The following is a 15,621-nucleotide window of genomic DNA, read 5'->3' as shown; positions in this document are numbered from 1 at the left end:
CCCTCCAAATCACTGACACTCAACATCTGTCTGTTCCGTAAATGCATCCAACAGGGGTTTTCAGACATCTGTGCATTCTCCAAAGCTGTTCCTTCTTCCTGAAATGTTCCACCCTCTTATCCAACTGGCAAAGTCCCACCCATCCTAATATTCTGGTTCAGTTCTTGCCTCACTCTTTATGTGACTCTTCCTCTGCCCCTTTCTCCGCTGAGCTCCCACAGCAGTGTTCACATGCCTGTATCTCAACACTTACAATATTATAATCTTTTTCTTTTTGGCTCTCTGTTCCTTCTAGACTGCAAGATTCTCTACAGAAAAAAAAAAAGTATCTTGGGGTGCCTAGGGTGGTTCAGTCAGTTAAGCATCTGCCTTCAGCTCAGGTCATGATTCCAGGGTCCTGGGATTGAGCCCTGCATCAGGTTCCCTGCTCAGTGGGGAGTCTGCTTGTCCTTCTTTTTCTGCCCCTCCACCCCCACTCATGTTCTTTTTCTCATTCTGCTGTCTCAAATAAATAAATCAAATCTTGAAAAAAGAAGAATATCTTAATTCTCTTTGTATCCCCAAGGCCCAGCTCAGTGCCAGACATAGGTAGATGCTTAAACATTGTTGAAAAAAATGAACTGCTTGAGGAAAAGCAAGATGAATAAAATGATAAAGCCTTTGGGGCATCTGGGTGGCTCAACTGGTTGACCATTGACTTGATTTCAGCTCAGGTCATGATCTCAGGGTGGTGATCTCAGGGTTGTAAGATTGAGCCCTCCCACACACACCCATCCCATCCCCACCTATCACCACCCCCAATTACACACACACACACACACACACACACACACCACCTCCAGCCCTGCACGGGGCTCGATGCTTTGGGGAGTCTGCTTCTCTCACTCTCTCTCTCCCTCTGCCCCTCCCTCCACCCTCACTCTCTCTCTCCAAGATAAATAAATTTAATTTAATTAGAAAAAAAAAGAAGATAAAGCCTTTTGGAAGACACTCTGAAGGAGAGTTTTAACTTTCTCTGAGTTTTGGTTATGGAGTAAGAAATGGTCCATTCTACTTTTAGGAAACAAAACCCAAGTTTCCACTGATGGCTAGTAACTTCCCAGTATCTATACTTCCCATTTTCCTAATTTAGAGAGCTTGAAATTACTGCAGCATTAATGTATCTCTCTTAAAAAAATAAGTAAAATAAGTATATAGTAAATGAAACTATATATCCCAGTCTTCCTTGCAGAAGGGGAGGCCACACTAACAGTGTCTGGCCAATGTGATACAAATGTACATTGTGGCAGGTGGGGCTTCTGGAAAGGTTTTTTTAAAGGTGTGCTGACTCTGATGGCCTGTGACTTTTGCCCTGTGTCCTTCCCTGTCTTGCCTGCACTACAGACAGAGGTCCAGGCTGGAAATAAAGCCCATCTTGAGAGCTACCTCAGAGTAAAGGCCAGGAGATTGCAGAGACCTCAGTTCCAGCATCCTGCAGCTGCCACCCTTAACCTAGGCTGCCTTCTTCAGGACTTCTTATTATATAAGAAAATTTAACACAAATTCATGGGAGCCACAACTTTTGAGGATTTGGTTATTTGTAGCTAACTGAACACCCAACTGAACAGTTCCTAGAGCAGAAGCTCCTAACTTAGGGTTCACACAATTCTATCAGTAGCTTCAGAGGTTCTGAGACCCCTGTGGTTGGCAGAATAATGCCCTCCACCCAGATATGTCCAAATCTCTATCCCTGGAAGCTGTGAATATGTTACCTTACATAGTAAAGGGACTTTGCAAATATGCTGACAGGTAAGGACTTGAGATAGCAAGATTTTCCTGGATTATCTGCGAGGGCCTAATCTAATCATTTGAACCCTTATAAGTAGAGAACCTTTCATTGCAGTCAGATAAAAAGATGTGACCATGCAAGCAGGGGCAGGGAGATGCTAAACTACTGGCTTTGAAGACGGAGGCAGGGATGCATGAACCAAGGAACACAGGTTGGAAGCTGGAAAAGGTGAAAATGGATTGTTCCCCCAGAGCATCCAGAAAGAAATGCAGTCTAGCACCACCCCAAAGGTAGTCTGATGAGACCTGTGTCAGATTTCTGATCTTAGAACTGTAAGATAGTAATTGTGTTGTTTTAAGCCACTGAGTTTGTGGTTATATGTTATAGCAGCATTAGAAAACTAATACACTCCCTTAAATTGTATGCAGAAGGGTATGTGTGGGTGTGTGGAAGTGTGTGTTGATATGTGTGGTTCTTAGGGAAAGATCCACAGATTTCAACAAATTCTTAAAAGGGAAGGTAGTTTAAACTTCCACTTATAAAATAAGTCCTGGGGATGTAATGCACAGCATGGTGACTATAGTTCCTAGTGCTGTATTGAGGAAGGGACAGGTGGAGCTAGGTAGGGAGAGGTAGGTAGACTATGTGACTAGGTTCACATGGGAGCTATGTGACCAGCCTCATCAAAAATCCGAAAAATGCTGAGCCATAAGGAAACTAGAAATAAGAGAAGAAACCAGACCACTCTGCCCTGGGTCTCAGAGATGGGATCTTTTTATGGCAGTCACTTTGTGACCAACAAAGAATGATCAGACCCCAAAGAAGTAAGCCATTAAAGATATTATCACCAGTCCTTACTCAAACCAAGATGTCACAAGAATGGTAAGGCCACAAGCTTCCTGGTCAGTTCTAAATAAGAGACTGTCAGTGGAGGCCCACATTGGCAACCCATTTGGGACCAGAGCCTCTCTCTCCTGAGAGCTTTTCCTGTTTCCTTGCCTAATGAAATTCTATTGCTTTGCTCACTCTTCTTTGTCCATGAGATTCATTCTTCAATTCTCCGAGATAAGAACCTCACTCTCCTGCTTCAGTATTGTATATTTGAAAGCTGCTAATAGGGTAAATCTTCAAAGTCCTCATCACAACAACAAAAAAATCTCTGTAGCCTTGTGTAGATGTTTGTTTGTTTTGTTTTGTTTTCTGTTTCCTTGGGTAGGTGTTAACTAGACTTACTGTAGTGATGATTCTGCGATGCATACAAACATCGAATCATTAGGTTATATACCTGAAATTAATACGTCATATGTCAATTATATTTCAATTTAGAAGAAAGGTAAGGTAGTTGCTTTGTTTTTAAGATTCTGTTTATTTGAGAGAAGAGAGAGAGAACTCACACACAAGAGCTGGGCAGGGAGAGGGAGGGGGAGACTCTCCACCGAGCAGGGAGCTTGACAGGGGCTCATCCTGGGACCCCAAGATCATGACCTGAGCCAAAGGCAGACACTTAACCAACTGAGCCTCAAGGTAGTTTTTAGAAGGTTAGAAACCAGTGATCTAAATCACACTGATTTCAACCTCTGTAGCCTAAATTTTAAAAGTGACATCAGGTGAAAATTGTAGCAGTTATCATCAACAAAACAGTGCCTGCCAAACCTGGCTGTACATCAGACCCCCAGGCAACCACTCAAAAAGGCAGCTTTACAGGGACACCTGGGTGGCTTAGGAGTTGAGCATCTGCCTTTGGCTCAGGGCGTGATCCCTGGGTCCTGGGATGGAGTCCTGCATCGGGCTCCCTGCAGGGAGCCTGCTTCTCCCTCTGCCTATGTCTCTGCCTCTCTGTGTCTCTCATGAATAAATAAATAAAATCTTTAAAAAAAAAAAAAGGCAGGTTTACAAACACCACTAAATCAGGTCTAGAGGTGAGGCCCAGGAATTTGTATTTCAAATACCTCTCAGAAAATTTACCAAGTAGCCAAGTTTGGGAAGCAAGGTCCTACAAGAGATTCAGAATTCTGCATTGTGTTCCTGAACACGTTCCTAACACCATTATATGACAGGAAAAACAGAATTTGGCTTCACATGGAGAGGATTTAAATCTCAGGCCTGACCAACTGTGTAATCTTGGTATGTCAATGAAACAGGGAAACTAATAAATGAATAACCTATGGATGGGCTTCTTGGGACATTATGTTCTAACTGTAAAAGTCTAAACATTTGTTATTCATATAATCTGACATCAAGCGTGAGCTCAATTTCCTGGTTGCCAGAATAAGCTTTCCTACAGAGACTTGATCTGAAGTATGAGTCTGTAGGATAACTATTGGGCAACAGAATGTTTCAAACCTGGCCATACAGAATGCAGATTTGCCCCACGGGTATATGCCTTTGGGAAAGCGGAAACTCTTGTCACACTTTCTAAGTGAAATGACAACTGGCTGCTTTTCCTTCCTTTTTACCCTCTCGCTTCAAGAACAGATCTGTGAAAGTTTTCCGTTAATTCTGGTGGTTGCAAATTGAACAACAGCCACTATCAGCTTACCTATCATTAGCCTTTTCCACAATCTGCCATCAATTTCTCTAAGGCAAACTTGACTTCCTCTCAGAGCTGCAGAAAACTTGAGAACATCCTTATCGCAACACTGCAAAAGAACTGGTTTGCCCTCACTCCCTCCCTGCCCCAGGCACAGAGGAATAATGTATTGAAATGATTAAATGTCCCAATGGAAACGTTGGTTTCTCTTAAGCCTTGAAAAGTCTTAAGATTTATTGGTCTATTTTTCCCCTTCCTTTCTCAACCAACTTTTTTTTCTTATAAATTCATTATTTCCTAGCTGCTTAGATACTAGGTCATTTTTAAGGCTCTTTCTACAAGCCAATTGACTCAGGAATCTTTATGTTTAGAAAATAATTTTTTCATTACAAAAACCTTCGATGAAGACAAAAAATACACATAGTTCTTTCAAATGAAAAGACAAGGGAGTATTTTCAGGCACTATCTTGAGCCATACCTTTGCCTGAGATCTCTTTTCCTGAAATGTAGCTCTCTGCTAGGTCTCTGATAGGAAACGCTGATTCCTTTCTGCTGCAGTGACCCATACAGGACTCTGGAACACTCCCTGGACCCATCCTGCTGAGTGCTCATCCTTTTGGACACAGAATGTACCTCAGCAGGGTGCTAAGGGGAGGTCGAGCCCACAGCAATGACTATGAGTGGGTACTGGCTTGAAAAGAGCTGATGTGAGTGCAGGTAATGAGGAGGACAGGCACTGCTATAAACTGCTTGGCCATTTACAAAGCAGGTGCATGTGCCAGGCATCTAACATTGCACCGAACATTTTACTGAACATTTTGTCTCATTTAAACCACATAGTGACCAGATTAGGAAACTGCAGGCTAAGACTTGATCTCAGTTACCAAAGAACTGTGCAAACTGAGGACTTGACTACATTGCCAGTTCATAATCCTTGTCCAAAACTGTTGCGGCCAGGTATGTTTCTGGATTCAGATTTTTTTCCTCAGAGTTTATAAGATAACATAGCATAATCACCAAGTATTATACACCTAGCACCTAAATCAAACATATAGCTGGGCAGCAAAATGTGTGGATATTCACACTGTGATTGCCAGAATAATGGCCCCAGGAATGTCTCTGCCCTAATCCCCAAAACCTGTGAATATCTTACTTTACATGGCAAAAGGGACTTTGCAGGCTTTTGTTAAACTCGGGACCTTGAGATGGAAAAGTTATCCTAGATAATCCAGGTGGGCCCATTATAATTGCAAGGGTCTTTTTTTTTTTTTTTTTTTTAAGATTTCACTTATTTATTCATGAGAGACACAGAGGGAGAGGCAGAGACATAGGCAGAGGGAGAAGCAGGCTCCCTGTGGAGGGCCCAGTGCAAGACTCAATCCCAGGATTCCAGGATCACGACCTGAGCCAGAGGCAGAAGCTCAACCACTGAGCCTCCCAGGTGCCCCCAAGAGTAGCAATTTTAAATAGGAGGATCTGGAAGAAGCCACTGAGAAAGTGATGGTTTACAATGACTCTTTTAGTTATTGTTATTACAGTAAGATATACATAAATCATGCCAAGAAAGGATTTTGTACATTTCTCAGTAGTCCTTTTATCCTGCTTAGAATTCACCAGGCTTCCTGCCTCTGAAGATAGGCATCTTTCCTCAGTTCTAGAAAGGTCTCAGTTGTTACTCTTTGAATGTGACCTCTTCAGTTATCTGTATTCTCTCCTTCAGGAACTCTTATTTGCTATATTTTTTAGGCCTTCTTGCTCTCCCATTCATGGGCATAAGCCTCCACATTTGCCATCTCTTTGCCTTTTTAGGCTGCATTTGGAGTAATTTCCTTAGCTGTGTTGTCTGGGTCACTCATTTTTTCTTCAGTAAATCTGTTACCAGTCCTTTTTTTCTTAAGGATTTTATTTATTCATGAGAGACACACAGAGAGAGACAGAGACATAGGCAGAGGGAGAAGCAGGCTCCTTGTGGGGAGCCCAATGCAGGACTCAATACCAGAACCCCGAGATCACAACCTAAGCCAAAGGCAGATGCTCAACCACTGAGCCACCCAAGTATCCCTTTACCAGTCCTTTGAATTTGTAATTTTCATTATAACATTCTTTTAACCTTAAACAGTTCAATCAATCAATCAATCAATCAATCAATAAAAGATTCTTCGTGGTTCTTCTTTGAAAAACTACTTTGTCAATTTGATGGTGTCTTGCTCCTTAACTGTACTTCCACATCTTCCTTCATTTCTTTAAAAAATTAAGCTTATTTTATATTGTTTCTGATTGTTCTAATTGTATTCTGTACATTTGCTTCTGCAGTCTGCTTGTTCTCTCTCATGGTGGCTTGTTTCCTTGTGCAATCTGTAATCTTTGCTTGTGAGCTTCCTTGGAAATTTATCTTTGTTTAGGATAATACCTTCCTCCATGAATGATTTGTGTTTGCTCCTGTGAGTTGCCCAGGGTGCTGCTCCGTCACCATTATTTTAACCTAAATTTCTGCTGGGATTTTTTTTCTGTTACATGTAGCACAGCACAGGCTACATATGGTTCAGTGTGCTCAGGGGACTCTTTTTCCTCTTCTTATTTCCATTCCACCAACAGCCACGGCGGCCGAGACAGGAAAGACTTCCTATAATCCCTCTCTGTGGGCAGGTGTTATCCTAGTTTACCCACCAAAGGGGTTTAGCTTGATTTGAGGTCTCCAATCTGACTACAGCCAGGTTTGGTTTGCTGTCCTCTGCATGTGTGAGAGCCACTTAAATCCAGATAGACTCAGGGTGAATGCTGATATCAGCACTCACTTTTTCCTCTAGATTAGATTTTTTTTTCATTATTTCTGGCCTCTGAATATTTATTTCCTGCCAGCTTAGCAAACCATTATTCATTTGTATATGTTATTCAGCACTTTTAGGGGTTTTGTACCAGGAAAGATTCCCAGATATCTACCATTTACTCTACCATATTGTCAAAAAGGAAATCTTACTAATTTTTAAGTCACTAAACAATAATTTAATAATAAGTTAGCAAGAATAATGACCTAATCGTGTTTTTGAGTCTTTTATTCTATTAAGAGAACTCATGTTGTTTCAAATCCCTAAAGAGGAGCCAGGATAAATGTGGGGCCCTGGAATTTGAGGGACAGCATGGTGTAAAGATAGGCCTTTGTCACCCAGGCAAGAGGCTTTGGAGTGAAATTACTTACTTTGCATCTTCACTCTTCAGTGCCCAGAATCAGCTGTAACAGAAGCAGGACATTGACCAGAGGACAGAAGAGGATGACAGATAAAAGCTTTTATGCATGTGGCTATTTACTTACGTGTTTGTTCAAATGTATTTGAATTATTCATTCATTAATTTCAACTTTTTCAAACATAAAAACAGTGAAAAAGAAGCCTTCCACTTCTTTCCTGCAAGCCTGCTCTTCCTAGAGACAACCATTGCAACCAGTTTCTCAGCATGCCTCTAGAAACATTCTGTACATATTCAACTAAAAGGATTTTCTATACACACTTAGACTACCCCATACATTGTGTTGTGCTTTGTCTTTTTAAAATTTAGCAATATGTTAGAAATGTTCCATATTGATATGATTTATTTTCCTAGTGGCTGCATGGATTGTCATCATATGGATGAACTATAATTGATTTAAATAACCTCTCCCTCTGCTAACTGGTGGACACTGGAGACTTCAGAAACGTTGAGGCTAGGAACCTTCTGGCATATAGATCCTGTGACCATAGTAAGTATTTCCATAGTACAATTCCTAAAGGTGAATTCCTTTATCAACAGTAGTGTATGTTTTAATTGTTATGGATATCATCAAATTGCCCTGAAAATAAGCTGAGCCAGTTTGTAGGCCCAAATAGCGTAGCATGAGAATACCTGCTTCTAGGGGCTCTTTTGAAATCTACTTCATATATTCTTATTTTATTAATACATTAACAGTTTGTACAGCTAATGAATTCACCCAGAAAGCATCTATATTATGAATGTACATTGTATATTATGCCTAGCATTATTGTGCATTACGCCTATTATTGAACATAGAAATATCTCTTCATAGGTATATAGTGGAAAATTACACTTAAATTAATATGTAAAAGTAATAAAGTTGTATTTTTAAATTACTTTCTGATTTTAATACATTACTGATTGCTAGTAAATTGGAAATGGATCTCTAGACATTAAATCTCACTTTATATACTTCCTCTTCCCCACTCTACCTCTTCTCTGCACCACAAATGAACCTCAGATATTAAAAATCTGATTATATCATAAAGTCCAATCCTCCCTAGCAGTTACCTCAGGAATTTATCAGAAGAAATAATTGGATATAAGGTTTTTAAATGTCCATGTAATGATTTTCAAGGCAGTTTAAGGGCATCTGGGTGGCTCAGTTTGTTAAGCATTTCACCCTTGGTTTCAGCTCAGGTCATGATCTCTGGGTTGGGGAATTGAGCCCTACGTTAGGCTCTGTGTACTGTCTGCTTGAGATCCTCTCTCTCTCTCTCTCTCTCTCTCTCAAATAAATGAATAAATAAAATCTGCCCCTCCTTCTCCTCTCCCTCCCTCTGTCAAATACATAAATAAAATTAAAAAAAAAAAGATTTTTATAGCAGTTTTGCAATAGTGAAAATCAGAAAGTACTATGACTAAATTCTATAAAAAAGGTACTGGCTTATACTTTATGGACAGCCAGAGAATATAAAAGTATGCAGCTATCATAAAAAGTAAAAAGAGTTTGTTTCATCTCAGCATGTCTGTGTGCATGAAATGGTTTTATATTTTCTCTAAATCTCTACCACCATAATCCACGATACAGTAGCCTTTCCTGATAATATCCCAGTACAAATCATAACCCTTCAATCAGTTTGCCCATAGTCTCCTCTTGTCAGGAGGACTTTGTCTTGTTAATTTAAAACCTCATAGAGGATGTGTGGGTAGCTCAGTGGTTGAGCATCTCCTGCCTTTGGCTTAGGGCATGATCCCAGGGTCCTAGGACCCAGTCCCACATCAGGCTCCCTCTCAGCAGGGAACCTGCTTCTCCCTCTGCCTATGTCTCTGCTTCTCTCTGTGTCTCTCATGAACAAATAAATAAAATCTTCAAAAAAATAAAACCTCATGGGGTGTTTGGGTGGCGCAGTCAGTTAAGTACCCAACTCTTGGTTTCAGCTCAGGTCATGATCTTACAGTTGTGGGAACCAGTCCTACATTAGGCTTTGTGCTAATTGTAGAGCCTACTTCAGATTCTCTCTCCCTCTCTTTCACTCCCTTTCTCAAATAAGTAAAATGTTTTTTTTTATTTTTAAAAATTAGAAAAATAAAACTTCAAATTTAGGGGCACCTGTCTCCACCAGTTAATCATCTGACTCTTGATTTCTGCTCAGGTCATGATATCAGAGTCTTGAGATAGAGCCCTTGCTACTAAGAAGCCTAATCCCAAGCAGGACCACCAGTACTGGCAATTCCCTGTGAGACGTGGCTATCCCCTTCTGTTGTCACCCAGCTGGTGGCTTCGATCCATATTCTCTGATACAAGGGTCTCCTGTGCTACAGTGGTTTCTCCCATGAGCCCATACTGTGCATGCCAACTACCCTCTGCCACCCAACCTGAATCTAGCAAGGTGACAGAGACATACATAACTCTTGGGGAATGAAACTTCAAAGGGGTGCTTATTGCCCCTCTCCAGTGGCTGCTCTACTTTCCTACTCACTCCCATTCTTTCCCTACCATTGCCCTCAGCTCTAAACCAGTAGCTTAGCATAACTGAAGGATAAGACACAGGCTACTCCTATAGTCACCTAGAAATTTTATGATCAGTTATACTGAGGGCCCCTTCCATAGATTCGAGTGAGAAAAAATCCAATAAGCATCCCTCCCTCTGGTCTCCCTCCTTAGGACAGTAAGAGAAGAGGAAAGACTATCTCCATGGACACTGCACTCCTCCCAGTGCCCCTAGAAATGTATGGCCCAGAGAGTTTCCCCTCCCTAGCTTTTGAAGCACATGCCATGCCAACAATCAGTTCTTCCTTGGGGTTAATCCTAAAGAACTTCACTTAGTTCTTAATAGGGCACAATCTAGGCTGTACTCTTGCCATTATCTGGTTGAATCTGCACTCACACAAGCCTGTAACAAAAGGATAGTGGGCAACTGTATATACTGACAAGGAAAAGCATCTAGAGCACATGAAGATGGAAGTAGGCTCCTTAACACATGCCCGGTATGATCTGAAATACATATTTTCATGTATCTAAATGTGTACACGCACATAAAGAGTCCTGGAAGTTTTGCTCAGGTGTTGGTAATGGTTATGGTGGTGATTATGGGCTGTTCTTGATGACCTGTCTACCTACCTTTTCCCTTAGTACTGTTCAAATTGTCTAAGAGAGCCAGCGTGGATATAGATGTTATGCCCATAAGGCCAAAGTTACTAATCAAAAGAGAAAGTCTGAGAGACAGAGAAGTGGATCAGGAGCCACACATATGAGACTGTCACTCCTCCAAATAAGGAGAAAACTTGACCTTCATGCAACAGGGGAAGAAAGTGGAGCCAGAGGCAGCCCTCATTACCTGTTGATGAGCCCCTGCTATGTACAGTGCAGGCCTATAGAGGGGCTGACATCCACTTCCTGCGAAGGGGCTTTGCCAGCAAAGGTAAGCAGGAGACCAGCCAGCATGTGGAAGAAAGTGGTCAAAGCCAGATGTCTCTTCACAGTATTTTTAAAGGAAGGAGAGAGAAATAGGAAGGGCCTAGATCATTTGCACACCAGATAATCATTCTCTAAATGATTGATACTTAGCTAAATACACTTCTTAATGTCAGTTCTTCAAAACTTGCCTGGCCTTATTTTTTATACAAGACAAACTACACTTCCACATGGTTTTCAAATTCAGAAAGTTCAGGGGAAGGGCAATTACTATCACAAACGTTCAACTCTAATAGCAGGCAGAGATTTAAGCAAATACTTTCCCACTGAAGTATTTCATAAGCCAAAAATCCAACTGTTATTATTGGGTGCAACATTTCCAACCTGCTTCCATGCTCAAAAAAAAATTATTTTTCCAGAGATCCAAATTTAGTGAAACTGCTTCAAGCAGCCATCAATGTTAGAATACATCTGTTACCATAATGCCAAGTTTTTAAAACATTTCTCACCTGAATTGAAATATTAAAACTAGCATAACACTTGTCCAAACATAAAAAATTTTTAAATGATGATATTTCTAGGAGGCAGTTGAGGGCAAAGAATGAAGGGTCTAGAACTTGTAATCCCAGTCCAGTGAGTTGTTTGGTGTCTTCGTCAGCTGGGGCTGCCATGACAACATACCACAGACTGGGTGGCTGAAACAACAGAAATGTGTTTCCTCACAGTTTTGGAGATTGGAGGGCCAATGCCAAGGTCCCAGCAGGGTTGATTTCTGGTAAGAGCTCTCCCCTCAGGCTGGGGACAACTGCCTTCTCCCTGGGTCCTCATGCACAGTGATCGAATTCACAGGAGTCCCTTCTTGTGAGGACATGAATTATCTCAGGTCCCACCCTTACAATCTCATTTCACCTTCATTACTTCCTTCCTCCAAATACAGCCACTCAGGGGTTAGGACTTCAACCTATGAATTTGACGGGGACATATATATTCAGTCCATAGTGTCAGATATGTGACCTTATGAAGTTATTTAACCTCTCAAAGCCTCAGTTTCCCTATTAGTAAAAAGAAGATCATACCAAGAGATTTGTTGTGAGGATTAAATGAGATGAGCCACGTAAAGTCCATTATAGAGTATCTGGCACGTGGGAAGAAATTGATAAATGTTAAGCAATTTAATACCATTATTACTGTGTTATTTATTTCACTCTTTTTAAAAGATCTTATTTATTTGTTCGTGAGACACACAGAGAGGCAGAGATATAGGCAGAGGGAGAAGCAGGTTCCCTGCAGGAAGCCCGATCCAGGACTTGATCCCAGGACCCCAAGATCATGCCCTGAGCCCAAGGCAGATGCTCAAACACCGAGCCACCCAGGTGTCCCTTACATCACTCTTTTAAAAATATGTACTTTTGTTTGGAGTAAAAGAGAAAAAATTTAAAACTCTATTCTTAAGGTGACTTCATTTTTAAAAAAGATTTATTTTAGAGAGAAAGAGCACATGTACTCGGATGCACCTGCACACTGGGGGAGGGGCAGAAGGAAAGGAAGAGCCTCTCAAGCAGACTCCCCACTGAGGGCAGAGCCTGATGCAGAGCTCGATCTCAAGGCCCACGAGATCATGACTTGAGCCAAAACCAAGAGTGGCCATTCAACTGACTGAGCTACCCAGGTGCCCCTAGGTGGCCTCATTTTTAAGTGGATTATCTTAGAGCCTTATCAGGCTTAAAAGTTCACCACCTCATGCTCCCAGGGCTTCAGATCTGGGAAGTAATGACCCCTGACTAGCCATGACCTTATCTTTCATATAAGTGGACCACACCAGCTGGGCACCTACCTCAGGGCTCGCTCTACAATCACTTTGGTGAGTTGTCAAAACCGCATCCCACCAGCTCTTCAGATGTGAACCATCAGTGAAAACTCCTGAAATGTCTTCTTTACTGATTTCCTCAAGTTCCCACCCATCCACTGTTTTCCTGCTTTAAATCCAGCCTGGTGTTAAGATGTTGCCCTGTGTGTGTGTGTGTGTGTGTGTGTGTGAGAGAGAGAGAGAGAGAGAGAGAGAGAGGGAGAGAGAGAGATACACTTCAGTATCATTTAGTTGTGATGGGCCCTCCACAACCAAGTGTCTGGAATTGAATGTACCAGAAGTTGACTGCCCTAGCGGAGTGTGTCTATAAATAAGGAATGGAGACCTGGGGTGAGAAAGGGGGAGGGTAAGCTTCCAGAGAAATAGAAGGGCACTTCCAGCCCCTTCCATGTCTTCTTTCAGACAGCCTCAGTTTACCCCAAACTCTAGGGTGGATGTGAATATCTCCAGGGAAGCACAAGTTGTTGGATGAGGATTCTAGTTCTTGTTTGCAGAACCTTGGAGGTCATGCTGAAAGTGCCCACAGCTGCAAAATAGATCTATTACATCTTCTCGGCGTACCAATGTTCTCAGCAATATGAAAGGAGAAATAAATAACACGTAGTGAGGCTGGGATAGCCCTGAGCTGAACCCAGGGACAGGGACCTGTCCTAAAAGCAAGGTGACCCCCTCTATGCACAGCATTGGGGTGAAGAGGGAACAGTGATTCTGAGTCCATGAGGTGAGATCGTCATCCTTCCTGGAAAGAGGCTTACTCCCTGGACAAAGGTAGGCAATGTGTCTGTGTTGGTGACACCACAGGCCGGGCCCTATTTGGTGAGGGACAGAGACGGGTAGAAGATTGGTCCCCAAACTCCAGGGAGCACTGGGGCTATGGAAGGGCCAGCACCAGCCGTTGTGGGAAGAACAGGAGCGGTGCACTCAGCCCTGGTCCAGGTCCCTGGGAAACTAATGGGGTGGTGCTCAGGCAGGCATATGGTATTCCCCGGCCTCAAGGTGGGGGTTCTGACTCTAGTTTCCCTTCACAAACCTAGGAATGGAAGGAACCTCAATATCAATTCCGGAGTACGTTGACTAAGTGTGGAACAGCCAATGAGCCTCCAGAAGAAAACTGCATTGCTATTACCTCATACGGAGTAAGCTAAAATCAATGCACACCCACCTATGTGTATGCATTTACTCAATGAACACTTCAGATAACAACACCCGTAAGACAGGACCTGTGCCACGCACTGAAGATGCAATGATAAATAACACAGCTCCCCGGGAGGCTGATGGTGGGCCTGGGGCCACCACAGGTTAACAAGATCATCCGGTGAGAAGAATAGCAGGTCAGAGGAGTGGAGAGTAAGGACAAATGAAACCCAAGAGGGTCCTGCATCTGTCATCACATCCAACCTGTCTTCAGAGAGTGCTGGCCACCGCTTCTCTTTTGCCTTCCAAAGCTTGTGGGAATTTCTCTTTTGACAAACTCCAGCTTGAAAATACACAGGGAAGGAGGCTCTGAGAAACACGTCCAGCTTACCCACGTTAATGGAGAACAAGCCACAACAGTCTCTTTGTCACCATCCTCACAGTTGAACTACCTACTGTTTTGTTGGGCTTCTCAATGTTTCATCTGGCAAATACTTAAATCAGTGTTCCATATGAACTCACAACATGGTTTGGGGGTCATCTTCAACCTAAATACCCAGATCAATCTGAGATAGCCACCAACATTTGCCATTTGGTGCATACACATGGTTTTTATGTGCATCGAGTTTTGGTTACTCAGTATGGGGTAATAGCAATACAGTTTTCTTCTGGAGGCTCATCAATTGCCCCACATTAGTCATTCACAACCACCTATAATTATGTTAGAATCTATAAAAATTAAATGTATAGAAAAAACTTTATATGTATAGAAATGTATAGAAAGAATCTTCTTGTGAACTGGATATTCCTAATAGGCCCGGATATAGAACTTGTAATGATTACCTGCAAATAGTGTTTCCCCCTCACTAATAGGAAAATAATAATAATAATTTCAACATATTATGTTTTTTTTTTATTTCTAAACTTTTGATGAGTTTTTAAAAATATGTACCTAGGAGTGTGCCTGGGTGGCTCAGTCAGTTAAGCATCCGACTTGGGCTCAGGATTCTGATGCTCTGCCTCTCCCTCTGCCTCTCCCACCACTCATGCTGTCTGTCTCATTCTCAAATACATAAATCAAATCTTAAAAAAAAAAAAAAAAAAAAAACATGTACCTAAGTGTGGTGGTCTTCTCACTTGGTTACTGAGCCCAGAGAAATCCCAGCAGAATGGCCTATCAAATGCTGAGGAAACTGGCCAGGTCTTTGTTTCTGTATTTGAAGGTGTAAATAGGCTGTGTGTCCTCCAGGAACTAACTTGCCATCCTCTTTCTGTAGGTCATTATTTGCCTTTTCTTTACTTTCTTTTTTTCTCCCTTTTGTTGTGGTTGTTTCACTTGGTTTGAATTTGTTTTTTTCTTTTGAACAGAATGTTTTCTTTTGTCATACTTGATCCAGTCACTCTGGTTCAGATGGAGGCACATCCATTGGAAGCCTGGGCTCCCTGTCCACAAAGCAATGAGCAATGAGAGCCAAATGTCAGGAATGCAAGTCCGCTTGGCTGGGCTCCTGAGGGAACTATTGCTGAGATATACCCCTCCCACCCACAGGGGCTGACTCTCTGCAGGGTGCTGAGTGTATCTATGGTGAGGAAAAGTGACAGGGAGGTGAGAGTGCTTGATGCAGCAGGATATCCATGCAGGGAGCTGGAGGTGTCCATGGGTCACCAAGATACCAATA

The sequence above is a fragment of the Canis lupus genome, chromosome 23, assembly GCF_011100685.1.
Source record: "Canis lupus familiaris isolate Mischka breed German Shepherd chromosome 23, alternate assembly UU_Cfam_GSD_1.0, whole genome shotgun sequence".
Classification (NCBI taxonomy): Eukaryota; Metazoa; Chordata; class Mammalia; order Carnivora; family Canidae; genus Canis; species Canis lupus.
The sequence above is the reverse complement of the archived record's forward strand: the minus strand, read 5'-3'. Positions refer to the sequence as shown.